A 16,390-nucleotide genomic window follows, 5' to 3' on the forward strand; every position below is an offset into this window, starting at 1 on the left:
ACGGATATCCAAGGAGAGTACATCAAGAGTTCTATACTCCTGTCTTTCCTAATGTTACAACAAGACAGGAATGGAGAGAAAAGAAGAAGATCACAGGTCTAATAGCTCATACATCCTTGAGAGTTTCTTCAAGAGAAACCTGGTACTTTGATAGTGGCTGTTCTAGACACATGACAGGTGTTGAACACTATCTTGAAGACTTGAAGTCATATGCTACCAGTTTTGTAACCTTTGGAGATGGAGCCAAAGGAGAGATCAAGGGAGTTGGTAAACTTGCAAACCATGGCTTACCAAAGCTTGATGATGTGCTGCTTGTAAAAGGGCTTAAAGCTAATCTAATCAGCATAAGCCAACTTTGTGATCAAGGCATGAAAGTTAACTTTACAAAAGCTGAATGCCTAGTTACAAACGAGCAAGGAGAGCTGTTGATGAAAGGAGTAAGGTCAAGAGACAACTGCTATCTCTGGATCCCTAAAGAAGAAGATGTACCAACATGTCTTATTAGTAAAGAAGATGAAGTAAAATTGTGGCACCAAAAACTTGGCCACCTGCACCTCAAAGGGATGAAGAAGGCAATAGCTAAAGAGGCAATCAGAGGTCTTCCAAAACTCAAAATTGAGGAAGGAAGTATATGTGGAGAGTGTCAAATAGGGAAGCAGACAAAGATGTCGCATCCAAAGTTGCAACATCTTACCACAACAAGGGTTCTAGAACTACTGCACATAGACCTGATGGGGCCAATGCAAGTGGAGAGCCTTGGAGGAAAAAGGTACGCATTTGTCATGGTGGATGACTTTTCAAGGTTCACATGGATTGAATTCCTAAAAGACAAATCTGAAAGTTTTGATGCATTCAAAGAACTTTGTCTTCAACTCCAAAGAGAAAAGAACTCTGCTATTGTTAGGATACGAAGTGATCATGGTAAAGAGTTTGAGAATGCAAGCTTTCTTGAATTCTGCATCTCTGAAGGAATCAAGCATGAATTCTCAGCTCCAATCACACCTCAACAAAATGGTGTTGTTGAGAGGAAGAACAGGACAATACAAGAGTCAGCCAGAGTAATGTTGCATGCAAAACATCTTCCATATCAATTCTGGGCTGAGGCTATGCATACTGCTTGTTATATTCACAATCGTGTCACACTCAGAACTGGAACTTCTACTACACTATATGAATTGTGGAAAGGCAGAAAACCAACTGTCAAACACTTTCATGTGTTTGGAAGTAAGTGTTACATCCTAGCTGATAGAGAGCACAGAAGGAAAATGGATCCTAAAAGTGAAGAAGGATTATTTCTTGGGTATTCAACAAACAGCAGGGCTTATAGAGTTTACAACCAGAGAACCAAAGTAATAGTAGAGTCTATCAACGTTGTGATAGATGATATGACATCTGCTGAAACATCTGACACTGAAGATGATGTTGCAACAACTTTGCCAACATCTGAAGAAGCTGTAGCAGATAAGGAATCAGATTCAGATGATGAATCAATCATCCCTACACCTCGCCCTGTGAGCAAAGTTCCTTCAATACGAATCCAGAAGAACCATCCCAAGGATCTCATCATAGGAAATCCTAACCAAGGAATTGCTACAAGAAGGACTAATGAAGTGGTTACTAATTCATGTTTTGTTTCAAAAGTTGAGCCTAAAAATGTAAAAGAGGCTCTCACTGATGAGTTCTGGATAGAAGCCATGCAAGATGAATTAACTCAGTTTAGGAGAAGTGATGTGTGGGATCTTGTTCCTAGACCCAATGGTGTTAATGTTATAGGCACAAAATGGGTGTTCAAAAACAAGTCAGATGAAAATGGTGTTGTAACAAGAAACAAGGCAAGGTTAGTGGCTCAAGGGTACACTCAGGTTGAAGGACTTGACTTTGATGAAACATTTGCGCCAGTTGCAAGGCTGGAATCTATTAGGCTACTTCTTGGTATAGCATGCATCTTCAAATTTAAGCTGTACCAAATGGATGTCAAGAGTGCCTTCCTTAATGGGTACCTACATGAAGAAGTTTATGTGGAGCAGCCAAAAGGTTTTGTAGATCCTGCTAATCCTGATCATGTGTACAAGCTGAAGAAGGCTCTTTATGGACTGAAACAGGCTCCAAGGGCCTGGTACGAAAGGCTGACAAATTTTCTTGTTAGTCAAGGATACAGAAAAGGAGGCCATGACAAAACCTTGTTTGTTAAAGAACAAGAAGAGAAGCTGATGATTGCCCAGATTTATGTTGATGACATAGTATTTGGTGGAATGTCTGAAAAGATGGTGCAACATTTTGTACAACAAATGCAATCAGAGTTTGAAATGAGTTTGGTTGGTGAGCTAACATATTTTCTTGGTCTGCAAGTAAAACAAATGGAAGACACCATATTTGTCTCTCAAAGCAAGTATGCGAAGAACATGATCAAAAAGTTTGGAATGGACACTGCAGCACACAAAAGAACACCAGCTGCTACTCATCTAAAGCTAACCAAAGATGAAAAAGGCATTGATGTTGATCAAAGCCTATACAGGAGCATGATTGGCAGTCTATTATATCTTACAGCTAGTAGACCAGACATCACCTTTGCTGTGGGTGTTTGTGCAAGATATCAAGCCAAGCCAAAGATGAGCCATCTTGTCCAAGTCAAAAGGATTCTGAAGTATATAAAGGGCACCAGTGATTATGGGATTCTGTACTCCCAGACAAAGAATTCAACTTTGATAGGGTATTGTGATGCAGATTGGGCTGGAAGTGCTGATGATAGAAAGAGTACCTCAGGAGGATGTTTCTTTTTGGGTGATAATTTGATCTCATGGTTCAGCAAGAAGCAGAATTGTGTGTCTCTGTCTACTGCAGAGGCTGAATACATAGCTGCAGGAAGCAGTTGTTCCCAGCTGATGTGGATGAAACAGATGCTGAAAGAATATAATGTCGACCAAGATGTCATGACATTATATTGTGACAACTTGAGTGCGATCAATATATCCAAGAATCCAGTTCAACACTCAAGAACCAAACACATAGACATCAGGCATCATTTTATCAGAGACCTTGTTGAAGAAAATTGTGTGGAACTCAAGCACATTGGTACAAGTGAACAGCTAGCTGACATTTTTACAAAGGCGCTTGATGCTAATCAATTTGAATTTTTAAGGGGCAAATTGGGAATTTGCCTGCATGAAGAAGCATAGCAGTTACAGCAGTTGAGGCGTGCAAAAAGAAACCGTTTTCTCTCCCATCATTCAATGCACGCTAATTTAGGGAAATCATTACAAACTTCCCTTAAATGTGTCTGTACACGCAATCAATACACTTTCATTAAAAACCTAATTTCTGATCGTGAACCCTATTCAACTGCTTCTCATCACAACCTTCATCCATTCAACTTCTCAAACCTCAAAAACCTTCGTACAAACATGTCTGAATCATCACAAACTACAAAGACTGGCCGTTCTACTCGATCAAAGGCGAAGATCGATTCCTCAAAGATCATTAAGGACGCCGTTCCTGTTACGACTGTTCGTGCTACCAAACCCAAAGCTCAAACAAATGCCGCTGAGAAGAAAGGAAAAGAGAAATCTGTTGAGAAAAAGGAAGAAATCATCAAAGTAAGTGATGCTATCTCTCCTTTGAGTAATAAATCTAGTAAAGGAAGTTCTAAAAGGAAAAGAAGGGATTACAAATCTAAGTTTTCTCTGTCTATGTCTGATTTGGTGTTTGATTCGAATGTTAACACATCCGAGAAGGCAACTGAAGTAGAACCTCAAAAACCTAAACCTGTGTCTGAAGTTGTTGAAACAATTATTTCCACTGCTGGTAACCCTAGTCAAGAAAATTTGGGATCTGATGCTGAGAAGAGAGATCTGAATAATGTGCCTGTTGATACTGAGATGGAAGACAATCCTACAGAGGTTGAGCCTAATGTTGCTGAGAAATCACCAACAATTGCTGATATGATGGCTGAAAAATCTACCCCTGTTGTTACTGAAGAGGTTGTCATGAACGATGTTGAGACATCCCTGAATGAGAATGAAGATGCTAGAACTGCTGAGGAAGAACCTGTGAAGGAAACTGTTGCTGAAAAGGATGTTGAGCCAACTGCCACAACATCTGAGTCCACAGATGAGGAAACTGGAACTGCTGATGAGGATACCTCTGATAATGAAGGGGACACTCAATCTGAAGAAAGTAACCAGTCCATCCCTACAGATGAGCAAGAGGTTGAAGCTGACAAGCCTGCAGAAGCTGAGAAAGAAAAAGATGTAGTAGATGTTGATGATTATGTCACCACCAAGACTGCTGTAAAACCTACTGGTGGTATAACAAAAAGGTTGAGAAGCTGTACAGGGAAGGCTGTGGCCACTGCAAGCAAGACTCCTGCACCAAGAGTGAAAACAAAAGGTGTTGGACCTGTAAAAGGTTGGAGCAAAGTTTTCTCCCCTCCCAGCAAGAAGAAGGAAACACTGAAGAGAAAGAAGGAGTCATCTAGTGACTCAGACTATGATGTTGCTGAAGATGTTGTTAACATCTCCTCTGCCAACCCTAAGAAGACTACTGTGAAGAAGGCTCCACAAGGTGTTGAAGAAGCCCCCTGTGACAACATTTCATTCCATCGTGCTGCCTTTGCACTGAGATGGGATTACATCTACCAGAGGAGACTGGCTGTTGAAAGGGAATTAACCAAAGATGCTCTCAAATGTCAAGACATCTTTGACTACATCAAAGAAGCTGGTCTGATGAAGACAGTCTGTGATTTCAGTCCCTGCTATGAGCTGCTTGTGAAAGAATTTCTGGTGAACATCCCTGAAGAATGTGATAACCCACTGAGCAAGGACTACCACAAAGTTTTTGTCAGAGGTAAATGTATCAATTTCTCTCCTGTTGTCATCAATGAATACTTAGGTAGGTCTGTAGAACCTAAGGCTGAATTAGAGGTTGCTAATGATGTTGTGAGTACTGAGATAACTGGTGGTAAGGTTAAGGTCTGGCCTACAAAGAAGCTGATACCCACTAGTAAACTGAATGTCAAATATGCCATCCTCAATAGGATAGGGTCAACAAATTGGGTGCCAACCAAGCATGCAACCAATGTTGCTACAAACCTGGGTAGATTTATATATGCTGTAGGAACCAAGTTTGACTATGACTATGGGACCTTTATTTTTGATCAAACCATTAGGCATATTAGATCAACAGCTGTGAAGATGCCAATAGCATTCCCATCTTTGCTATGTGGAATCATCTTGGCGCAATACCCGGACATCAAGGTTGTGACTGACACACCTAAGAAGAGGGAATCTGGTTTTACTTTTCATCATAAGCTCTTTGGTAATCACAATGTTACTGATCATGTTGGGACATCTGCTGCTGGAGCTGGTGTTATGACCAAAAGGGAAATTATTGCTGGTTTGAAAGTTCAATGTCAGGACATTGATAAACAGCAGGCTGAGCTTGAGGAAAGGAAGAATGTGTTCTTGAAGATGATTGAAGGATTGGAAGCTGATGAGGTACCTATGAAAGCTAGTGCAAATGTGGCTGCTACAGGTGATCAAATCAATGCAGATGAGGATGAAGGTTATGCTGCTGCTACAGATGAGGATGAAGCCTCTGACAGTAGTGATGATGAATGATTTTGTAATCTGTTTCATGTTTTACTGTACTTTGTTATTTGGTTTGTGGGTTGTTTTGTGCCCTGGATTTTAGCACCTTCTGAGTGCATGGTCTGTATTTTTAATTCTGCACTTTGGATACTTAACTTTCCTGTTTTGGCACATTTTGTGGCTAAAAAGGGGGAGTAGTACTTTGCTTTGTTTGTTTCTGCTACATGTTGTTGTGTCTTTTGTTATGACATGTTGTTAAGTAGCAGTAAGCAAGTATTCAGGGGGAGTAAAAATATTACCCTGAGATGATGCACAAGCTGATAAAGTTAGGGGGAGTTTGCTACTGAATGGATGCTGCCCTGATTGGACGAACAGGTGCTAGAAGAGGTGCTCCCATATGTCGCAACAACTTTGATGACATATGACATATGATATATGTTTTGCTCTGATACCACGTTTTATTTGTGCTCGAGGCTATTTGATGATATCTCCGCTGCTGCTGCCTCTGATGCATATATTTTTCACCTATGTGAAATTTTGTTTAAATGATGCTCTAACATTCCTTCTTTTGTGTGACCATGGTGATTTGAAGGATTGCGCTTTTTAATCTCTCAAGGGTAAAGGCCTGAAATTGTTTTAGCCAAAAATTGCCAAAGGGGGAGATTGTTGGATATTTGAATTGGCTTAATTTTGCTAAAACAAATATACTAACAAGATGTTGGAAAACATGTTACAACATCTTATTCATTCAAGGAAATCTCGCGCATTTATGAGAGCATCTGCTATTTATGGAAATCCACTTAAAGAGCACGCTCAATGGAGATTTGATCTGATCAGGAGTTTTAAGGATAAGACAAACTTAATGAAATAGCTGGATGACTTATCCTATCATATAAAGTCCTTTAAACACTTTTGGAAAGTCTTGATATATCCTTAATGAAGATTGAAAAAGTATCAGATCATCCTTTATGATTCTCAAGGAGCGTCTGAGCATTTGTGAAGAAAGAGGAGCGTGCCTAATCATTATATATACGAAGACCAAGCTCAAGACCAAGTATCTCATTGAAAATATTAGTTCACATATTGAGTCTTTGTTGAGTCTTTGTTGAGTCTTTTATTGTTTGATTGTAATTCTTGCTTGTGGATTCTATAACACGAGTTAAGAAGTAAGTTTATTAGTTTAAGGTGACTCCTAAGCTTTGAAGTACGGAGTTTACCGTGTGTGATTCACTTGAAGCTTTTAAGCAAAAGTGAAGTGTTGTCTTGGCAAGTTGTCGCCACATCATTCTTAACATTGTATAATCAACACAGGTTGTGTTGTGTGAGTGGAAGTGAGATGGGATCTCATGTCTAGGAGTTCCTAGGCAGAAGTTGCATGAGTAGTGTCGAGGTTATAAGGCGTAAACCAAGGGTTTGCTGGAGGTCTTAGTTTAAGGCGTAAATCCTAGGGTTTGCTGGAGGTCTTAGTAACTAGAGCTATTAGTGGATTTCCTTCCTGGATTGGTATCCCCCAGAGTAGGCAGTTGGCTGAACTGGGTTAACAATTACTTGTGTCATTTATTTATTTTCTGTCAGTTTTTATATGTTATAAGATGTGCCAACAATAGAAACAACATTATTCATAAAGTAGTTGTTGGGACATCTTCGGTAACATCATTCTAGTCATACCAGAATTTCACAACCTCACACTTAAACTGTTGCTCGTCCTCGAATAACATGCCTACCAAGCAAAATCATCAGCGAAACAACAGATAACTTAGATGACAGACAATTCACAACCTTTATTATTTTGTCGGCAATGGTACCTCCGATCTTCACTGTAGCGATCATGCCCAATCAGCGCTTGGTCCAAGAGATGTCAATATTATCAAGTACAACAGATGTTCACGAGAGTCCATGTTCAACTTTTTCTCTCTTCTCACATTTTCGCTCAAATTGAAAGGGTACTCTCAATCGACGTGAGACCTGTCATCTTACCATAGGCTTGAAATGACTCTAAGCAACCAAACAAAGTTTGAACAAATACGCATTATAAGAAGTCTTTATGGGTTCTAACGTGGCTTAGGTAAAGGTAGGATATTTTTGGGAAAGTAGGTTTAAAATTTGGAGTTAAGTGTGACTACTTGTCCTTATTTAGGTGCAACCTGTTACCTTGTAGAACCTTTTTGATGAGATACAAGAGAAAATTTGGATGGGGCGTGTCTTTGTGTGGTCCTTATTCTATCACTTTTCTATTTATTATTTTTTTTAAGAGACTATTTTTTTATGAAATTTTTTATGGAATCCGTCTCTTTTTATTTTATTTTTTTCTTTGTGGTAGTTCTCTTGTATACCACTTCACACTTAGATGTTGCTAATTCCAAGAGCAACTCCACACTTAAAATGTTTCCAAGACAAGAGAACTAGATCTCTACCTAAAAACTTTGTTTTTCAGGTCTTTAGGCTTATAATCTGGTTTGTCACCGAAAGAAAGGGATTTTTAGGCTCAAAGTGGTTAGCAATGGATAATGATAAATGGGTGGTTTGAAAAAGGCTCAGAGTTTATATGAATAAATTGCCTCAATGCGTGTCGCGGTGATTTTTGGATATCGAGTTATTAATTAACTTCGAATCGCAATTTGATATTCCACCACCGATCTTTAATTTTATCCGAGGGAAAGGGAAAAAGTTCGAAAAAACCCTATTTATTTTAGAGAACAAGGTTCGGGGGTTAGTTATACAAAGGGAAGGTATTAGCACCCTAAGTATCTATAGTACTCTATAGGAACCTCTTGTTTTTTATTCTATCTACGCGCTTAATTTTAATTGCTTGTAAAATGTATAAGTGTTAGAGTCAAAGTAGTGATCGAGAAAAATTTAAAATGACAAGAAAGAGGGAAAATGTTTTTGTTGATTTTATTTGATTGGAGAGACAAGTCTCATGCCTACGTACCCGAGGGATCAAACCACCGTAGTTCGGGGTAAAAGTCGATTTGTTTGTTGGTTTGTTTTTATGGTTTTTGAAAAAGGTTTTAAAGATGAAAAAGCCAAAGTGGCACAAAATGTGAGGTTGGTTGATTTTAATTTTGTGAAGGAAAGTCTAAACGCTTATCATTGATTGAAATTTGATTGAAAAAAAATGACGGATGCGCTTGGTTGAAAACCAAGGTTTATTTGAGAAAAAAGTTTTAGGTGTTAACAAAAAGACACTTGGGTTAAAGTCCAAGGTTTGCTCGAAAAGGAGTTTAAGCGAAGGAAAATATACTTGGTTTAAAGTCCAAGATAAAAAGATATTTGGTTTAAAATCAAAACAAAAGAGAAGCCACTTGGTTTAAAATCCAAGACTTCTTGGTACTTGAAAAAAGAAAATATTTGGTTTAAAATCCAAATATGAGAAGCCACTTGGTTTAAAATCCAAGGCTTCTTGTGAAAATGATTTGAATGATAAAAGTCTCTTGGTTTGAAGTCCAAGGTTTATTGTAAAAATGATTTGAATGATAAAAGTCTCTTGGTTTGAAGTCCAAGGTTTTTAGGAAAAGAGTGTGATGAAACCACTTGGTTTAAAATCCAAGAGTTTAAAAAAAGAAGTTTGATTGATTGAGTTTGATTTAGAAAAAAAGAGGCGCGAACACTTGGTTTGAAGTCCAAGGTTTATTGTGAAAAAGTTTAGGTGATAAAAAGTCTCTTGGTTTGAAGTCCAAGGTTTTTTTGAGAAAAGGTTTAAGTGATAAAAAGTCTCTTGGTTTGAAGTCCAAGGTTTTTTAAGAAAAGAGTGTAATGAAATCACTTGGTTTAAAATCCAAGAGTTTGGAAAAAAAAGAAGTTTTGATTGATTGAATTTGAAAAATGCAACTTTGGTTTAAAATCCAAGTGCTTTTGTATTGAAAATATTTTTGTTTTGTGTTTTGTTTTTGGAAAAGGGTTTTGAAAGAGTAAATGATTTTTTTTGAGATTTTTGATGTTTTTGGAAAAAAATGTTTTCTTTGATTTGATTTTTTTGAAGAGGTTTTGACCTCAATTTTGAAGGAAAAAATGAGCAAAAAGTTTTGCGCGTTGAAAAAGAGGTTTTGACCTCAAATTTTAAAAAACGCGATTTATTAATTTTATTTGAGAAAAAGAGTAGAAGATTTCTTTTTGAAAAGATTTTGATTTTTTTTGAATATTTTTGAGTTTTTGCAATAAACTAGACTAAACGCGAGGGATTGAAGCGACGTTGGATCGCAAGCACGGCATAAAGCGTAATAAATAAAATGCATGCAATGCAATTACATTATAAATCCTAATTACATTCTAAACTTCAATAAATAAATATGAATGAATGCAACCATACATATGCAATGCAACTTCTCATTTATAATTACATCTTCCTAATTACATTCTAATTCCTTTGCAATTAAATAAATATGACATGAATGCAAGATACATGCAATGCAGATTTTATTTAATTACAAATTTCCTAATCACATTCTAACAGGAGTGTAAATAGCAGGAATCGGGTGCAAAGAATGAACAGAACAATAAGGCCCAGTCCAGAATAGGCCTCTTTACCAAACAAAAAACGCAGGATCAATCATGACCGTCTGATGGATCAGACGGCTCTGATCTAAAAGTAAAAAGATAAGATCTAAGCCATGTGATTGAAATCAAAGGCTGAGAAGAGAAGGTGTATGGTGTGCTGCAATGGACATGCGCACACCGGATCGGGTTGGGGTATAAATACCCCCAAACCCTAAAAGATTTCATAAAACTCTCTTCCTTCTCTTCTATTCTCTGCTAGGGTTCAACCTCTCCGATGAAGATTCATCGGTGGCCGCCGTGAGCCACCGCGTCGGAACGATTCCGGCGGCGGTTCTGGCGGCCTAACCCCTCCAAAATCACCAAAAAAAAATAACCCACAGTTTCGATTCAACATCCTAAACTCATATACAAATTCGAAATCGAAAAAAAACAAACCCTATAATCTGGATCGAGAGTAAAGGGGAAAGTAAAAACAACCTTTTAGTTTTCAAATCCGATTTGGTTTCTTCGTTTCTACTGGTTCGTATTGATTTCCCACTTCCACTTTCTTCCTCTTCTTTCTTCTTAATTTTGTTCGATTTCGTTTTTTTGGATCTAAACGGAAACGGGTTTTGATTCGGATAGCTTTGGATTTGAAAGAAAAAAGAACGAGGGTTTTATGAATTTCAGTGAAGGTTTTGGGTTTGATCTGGGTTTTTATGGGTTTACGTTTTTGGTTCTGTTTTGGTTTGAATGAATGATGAATGATTTGCTTCTGGATTTCGGATTTGGGTTTGATGGAGGATTTTGGTTTCGGGTTGATGATGATGTTGTTACGGTGATGCTTGAAATTGTTTGTGGTTTTTTGATTTCTTTGTTGATTTGATTTTGATTTTGGAAAGAGAATTTTGTTCTTGTTGTTGTTGTTCTGCGGCGCTGATGATTATTCTTCCTCTAGGGAACAGTGTAATAAATGCAGTATTTGTACTGTGTCAGGGATTAGGGTTTGCTGATGAAATTTTCCCATTATTCGGACAAAATTGCCCTTTTGGGCCTGGACCAGGATAAAAACAAATGGACCTCAAAAAGAAATTGCAAAAGAAATACTACAAATAAAATAAATAATAATAAAATAAAATAAATAAATAAATAAATAAAGTTAAAATAAATATATATAAAATAACAATAAAAAACGAAAATGATATAAATACTTAAATAAATAAAATAATTAATAATAAAAAACGTAAAAATAAAAGTAAAAAAAAAAAAAAAAAAATTAAAAAATAATAAAAAGAAAATAAAAACTCATAAATGAGGTATTTTAAAATACTTTTCTGTCGAAATTTCGTCAGAAACGTACAAAGAAAAAATCCGTCTAAAAAGACGTAAAAAAAACGATTGGTCAAAAAATGGGGTATGACAATGCGTATAAGTTAAACCAATTAGTCAGCAGAGAATTATCGCAAGTTCTAGAAAATGAACAAGTACACGGATACTCTCATAACTATATTGAAAGAAATTGGTAATACCGTGAAAATATTTGGCTTAAATTCTCACTTGGCTTCAGTATCTGGAAAGTTGAACATTTATCTCATGAACTGTGTAACGACCCAATTTTCAAATTATTAATTTTTATGTGTTAAAATATTTTATTAACGTAGAATTTTAATTAAGTTAATAACTTGAGTTATTTATCGAGTACTTTAGTTATTAAGCGAGTAGTGAGAGTTAATGTGTTATTGGGCCAAGCCAATTGGGCTTGAGGCCCAATGGGCCTTGTGAGTTTAGTGGGAGGCGCCATATGGGCATAGAGGGGGAGAGAATTCATTTATGATGTTCTTTTGTGTTCTTGAGAGAGGAAGAGAGAGCTTGAGGAGCTAGGGCAAGGGGAGAGCTAGAGGTTCAAGATCAATCTTCGAGTTTTTCTTCGAATCCAGGTATGAGAGTAGGTTCCATAATCGTGGGTGACCCGAGGAAGGGGAGAATGTCGATTTCTCCTCACCCGAACTTCCTCCACCCCATTTTCGTTTTAGCTTAGATCGGATTTTCTTGATGGAAATCGTTCCTAAGGTTCTTAATATTTTTAACATGATTAATGAACGGATTTAATGATTAAAAAACGAGTTTATGAAAGATTAAACTCAAGAACTTTGTGTTCTTGAGGGTTTTGATGAAAAAGTGTTCAATCTTTACTTTTTCGATGTTTATGATGTAGATCTGAGAAATGGACTGTCCTTTTGTGTTTATCTATGTTTGTTATGTGTGTTGGAGTAAGCCCTAAAAGCCAATCTATTTTGATAGAATCGTCTTTTGTATGATGACTTTGATTTATATATTTAATATATATAATAAGGCATTTCTTTATTATGTATATTCGAAACTAATAAAGTCCCTAGAATAGCTAGTCTAATTAATGGAACATTAAGTGTGACTTAATAGTGAGACTCCATTAAACATAAGGACACTATTCTTAAAGTATCCATAGTCAAGTTTTACTGTGATGTGGGATAACGATAAAACATAGAGACTATTATGTGAGTAGACTGATGACCTCATCTCACGAGTCATGGATATGAGATATCAAGTCTTCACATAGATATAAATGTTAGGAGTAATATTTATATTGGATTGACCCGCCATGAGAATACTACATAATATGTTATGAAAAGTGTCATAAGTTATTCTCATAGTGATAATGGTGTATTTCACCCTTCGACCTGAAATCACTATGTACCCTAGATGTAGGAGTTTATTTCCTTGTTGCCATTAGAACGTTATCCGTAACAGGATGACTATAAAGTTGGTTGATGGGTATTCCACGAATCATGCTGAGGGACATGAGTGATCTAGATGGAATTTGCCCCTCCTACATAACAGGAGATATGTCTATGGGCCCAATATTGAACTTAGCAAGGGTGACATACTATGCCTTGTGTTCAATATAGACATAAGGGCAAAGGGGTAATTATACACACGATCGTTATCACATAAAGGTTTCGTCAGATCACATGACATTCTCGTCACTTGGGTAGCAGTGATGTGTTGCTAGATACCACTCACTGTTTATAATATTAAATATGTGACTTAATATTATTGCCAACGTTACGAGAACCTATAGGGTCACACACAAAGAACAGATAGATGAGAGAAATAAATAGGTAAGACTTATTTATAAAATAATAAGTAGGACTTATTAGTAATTAAATAATTAAGTATGACTTATTATTTAATTTATGAAAATAGAGAAATGCGGTCCACCGTAAGGTACAGTGCAGTGCTTGGTTTGATGACCACACAAGTGGTTCTATAAATAGAACCCTTGTGATGAAGTTTTGTAAGCTTAACCTAATTCACAAGGTGAAACCTAGCCGCCGCTCTCTAAACCCTATTCTCTCTGAATCTCCGTTGGAATTGGCTAGCACCGGTCATCGGAGAAGGTCTGTTCGTGTGGACCGAGTAGAGACATCGCTATTTTGCTTTGTTCGCGATTAGAAACTATTTCTGCTTCAAAGGATCTGTCCTTTGAGAGGTAAACACATGAATCCTTAAAGTGTTTAAGTTTGTGTTTGATTTGTGATTAATGATTTAATCAAGATCCGTTCATCGGGATTGTTCCGCTAAGAGGATTAATTTTTTTTTTGAAAAACCTCTCTTAAATCCCAACAATGTGTGAATACAAACTCTTTTGGGATTTATAACATGAAAAATGGGAATTTTGGGTGATTTGGTGTAGAAAACGCAAGTTTTGAACTGTCCTGACAGGAGACACTCGCTAGGCCTTCGCTCAGCGAACGTGTGGCGAACAGCTCGCCACAGCTCGCCACGAGCAGGTGTCTTCCTGGCGTGGTTCGCTTAGGCTCGCTAAGCCTTCGCTCAGCGAATAGTTCGCTGAAGCTCGCCATGAGCAGGTGACTTCCTGGTGAGGTTCGCCATGTCTCGCTGAGCCTTCGCTCAGCGAAGGCCTCTGTGACAGCAATTTCTGTTGATGATTGTAAGTGTAATTAGACACTTGTAACATGGTTTAATGGTATTCTTACATGATTGTTGATGCTTGTTGATGCTTATAATGATTGTTAATCATGTATGAAGTTGTAAATGACGAATATTAAGGTTTTGTTAATCTTAATAATGACGTATGTTGGATAGTGTTCCATATAGTAAATGACGAGCTTTATGCTAAATAATTGTTGGTGAATTCATGAAAAACATATACATGCATTCATGAATTTTGTTGTTGTATATTGGATATTCCAATAAAGACGGATATCAGATTATATTTATCCGATAAAGACGAATATTAGAGGTGAGATACTCTAATAAAGACGAAACGGTACCACATGCATTAGATATGTCTAGGGTGACATTGCATGAAGTTGACGCATTAGAATGCATTAGGTTATGTGTGCATTATGTGATAAGTGATATGTGACACATACTTGTCTAATTGTGATAAGTGATAATTGATTGTGTGAGTATTTGATTATATGTGTTTATGTACTTATAATTGAATGGTAGATTGTTGATGAATATGTATGAATGTATGATATATGCATGATTATTGAAGAAGTGTTTAAGTACTCTTTTTACTTGCACTTGTATTTTGATTATGTGATCTAACTCTCATGCTTTGTGTTATGTGCTGGACCGTTGGGGGTTCAGATTCTCAGGTTGAGGATCCCGATCAGAGTTAGAGGATTGCTCGTGCTCGTGGTAGTGCGCTTTTTGGTGAGGAGTTTAGCTTAGACTACTCCTTAGATATATTTTGTATATCTTTTTGACTGGGTTGTATAGAATTGCTCTGATTAGGTATTTACCGGGTCGGGTTATTCGTTGAATTGTATTAAGCCCGTGATGGCATATTTGACCTTGCTAATCCTTTACTTTTTGTGGTAAACATAATATCCTTGTTGTTGATATGGCCTAGAGCCTAGGGATATTATGTGAACAATTTGGATATTGTATGATATGCACTATGTTAATTAATTGTTTTTTTAATTTCCGCTGTGCTAGCATGACGTGTTTATACCGTGATTTCGTATTATAACATGTGACGCCTGAATTTTCTTAAGTGTTTTATTTATTTATATTTAATAAATTCGCGTTAAGGGGTTTGGGTGTTACAAACTGTATCTTCCTTACTCGTCTTGCTATCTCTCGAATTGTTGCGCTTTCTGAAGCAATCACCTGAGTGTTTCTTTGTATCGAGGTGTGAACTGTCATCATAGAAGTTGTTTCTGTCGTCGCACTTGAACTTTGCCTATAGCTTTAAACATGTACTCAATAATAAACAAGCAAACAATTATTTTATTTTTTTATTTGGGAGGTTGTCAGCAAATGACATTATTACATAACTGTTTTGCTTAAAAAGAAAAATAAAAGTACATAAATGAAAAATGCATAAAAATAAAGATAGAAGGGAACAGCGGGAAATCCGCATCATTGTCACGGGTGGGATGAAGATCCACCAGTAGAGAAGAAGTGTGTCGGGCTCTCCTCCGGTATCTTAATCCGACGAAAGCTCGACGATTGCTCTTTGAATCTCTTGCTCTTTGCCTTGCCCTAGCTCTCAAGCTCTTCCTTCTCTCTACGTCTCCAAAAGAACAAAGAAAATGAACTTTCTCTCTCTTCCAAGGCTTATATGGGCGCCCCCCACTTATGTGACAAGGCCCATTGGGCTTCAAGCCCACTAGCTTGGCCCAACTCACATGTTAATTAAAGCTCTCGATAAATAATTATTCGCTACTAAATTAATTAAAAGTTATCGCAACAATTAATTAAACACATAAAAGCGAATAATAAAAATTGGGTCGTTACAACTCTCCCCCACTTAAAAGATTTTCGCCCTAAAAAATTACGCGACTAAAATAACTCCAGATAACTCCTTTATCCATTTTCCAACAAAACACTCCAAACGCTACACAAAACTAAGTTTGACAAAATTAGTTTATCCCATCCAACACAATTTTTGTCCATTATCAACAAGAGATCAAGGACGGTCAGTTCCTCAATTTGTCGATAGATAGTCAACAATCATGATATCGGCATAAACCATTCTTATCAAACCGCTAAAACATCCACTTCGCACGAAACATCCATAGACTCACATTCTACGGCTCACGACACACTACTCCAAAACAGATACAACTAATCGAACACACTCCAAAAAGATACTTCCGTGGAATACTCCATAACTCCACAAATCCTATAAATATTTGATTCCCTCATGAATCACTTAACTGTGCTACATCACCTATTTATATCTGAATCTTATTCCAACTTATCATTCTATAATGCAATCCCAACAATCACTTGATGACCACCATTCCAAA

The sequence above is a fragment of the Trifolium pratense genome, linkage group LG2 (genome assembly GCF_020283565.1).
Source record: "Trifolium pratense cultivar HEN17-A07 linkage group LG2, ARS_RC_1.1, whole genome shotgun sequence".
Taxonomy (NCBI): Eukaryota; Viridiplantae; Streptophyta; class Magnoliopsida; order Fabales; family Fabaceae; genus Trifolium; species Trifolium pratense.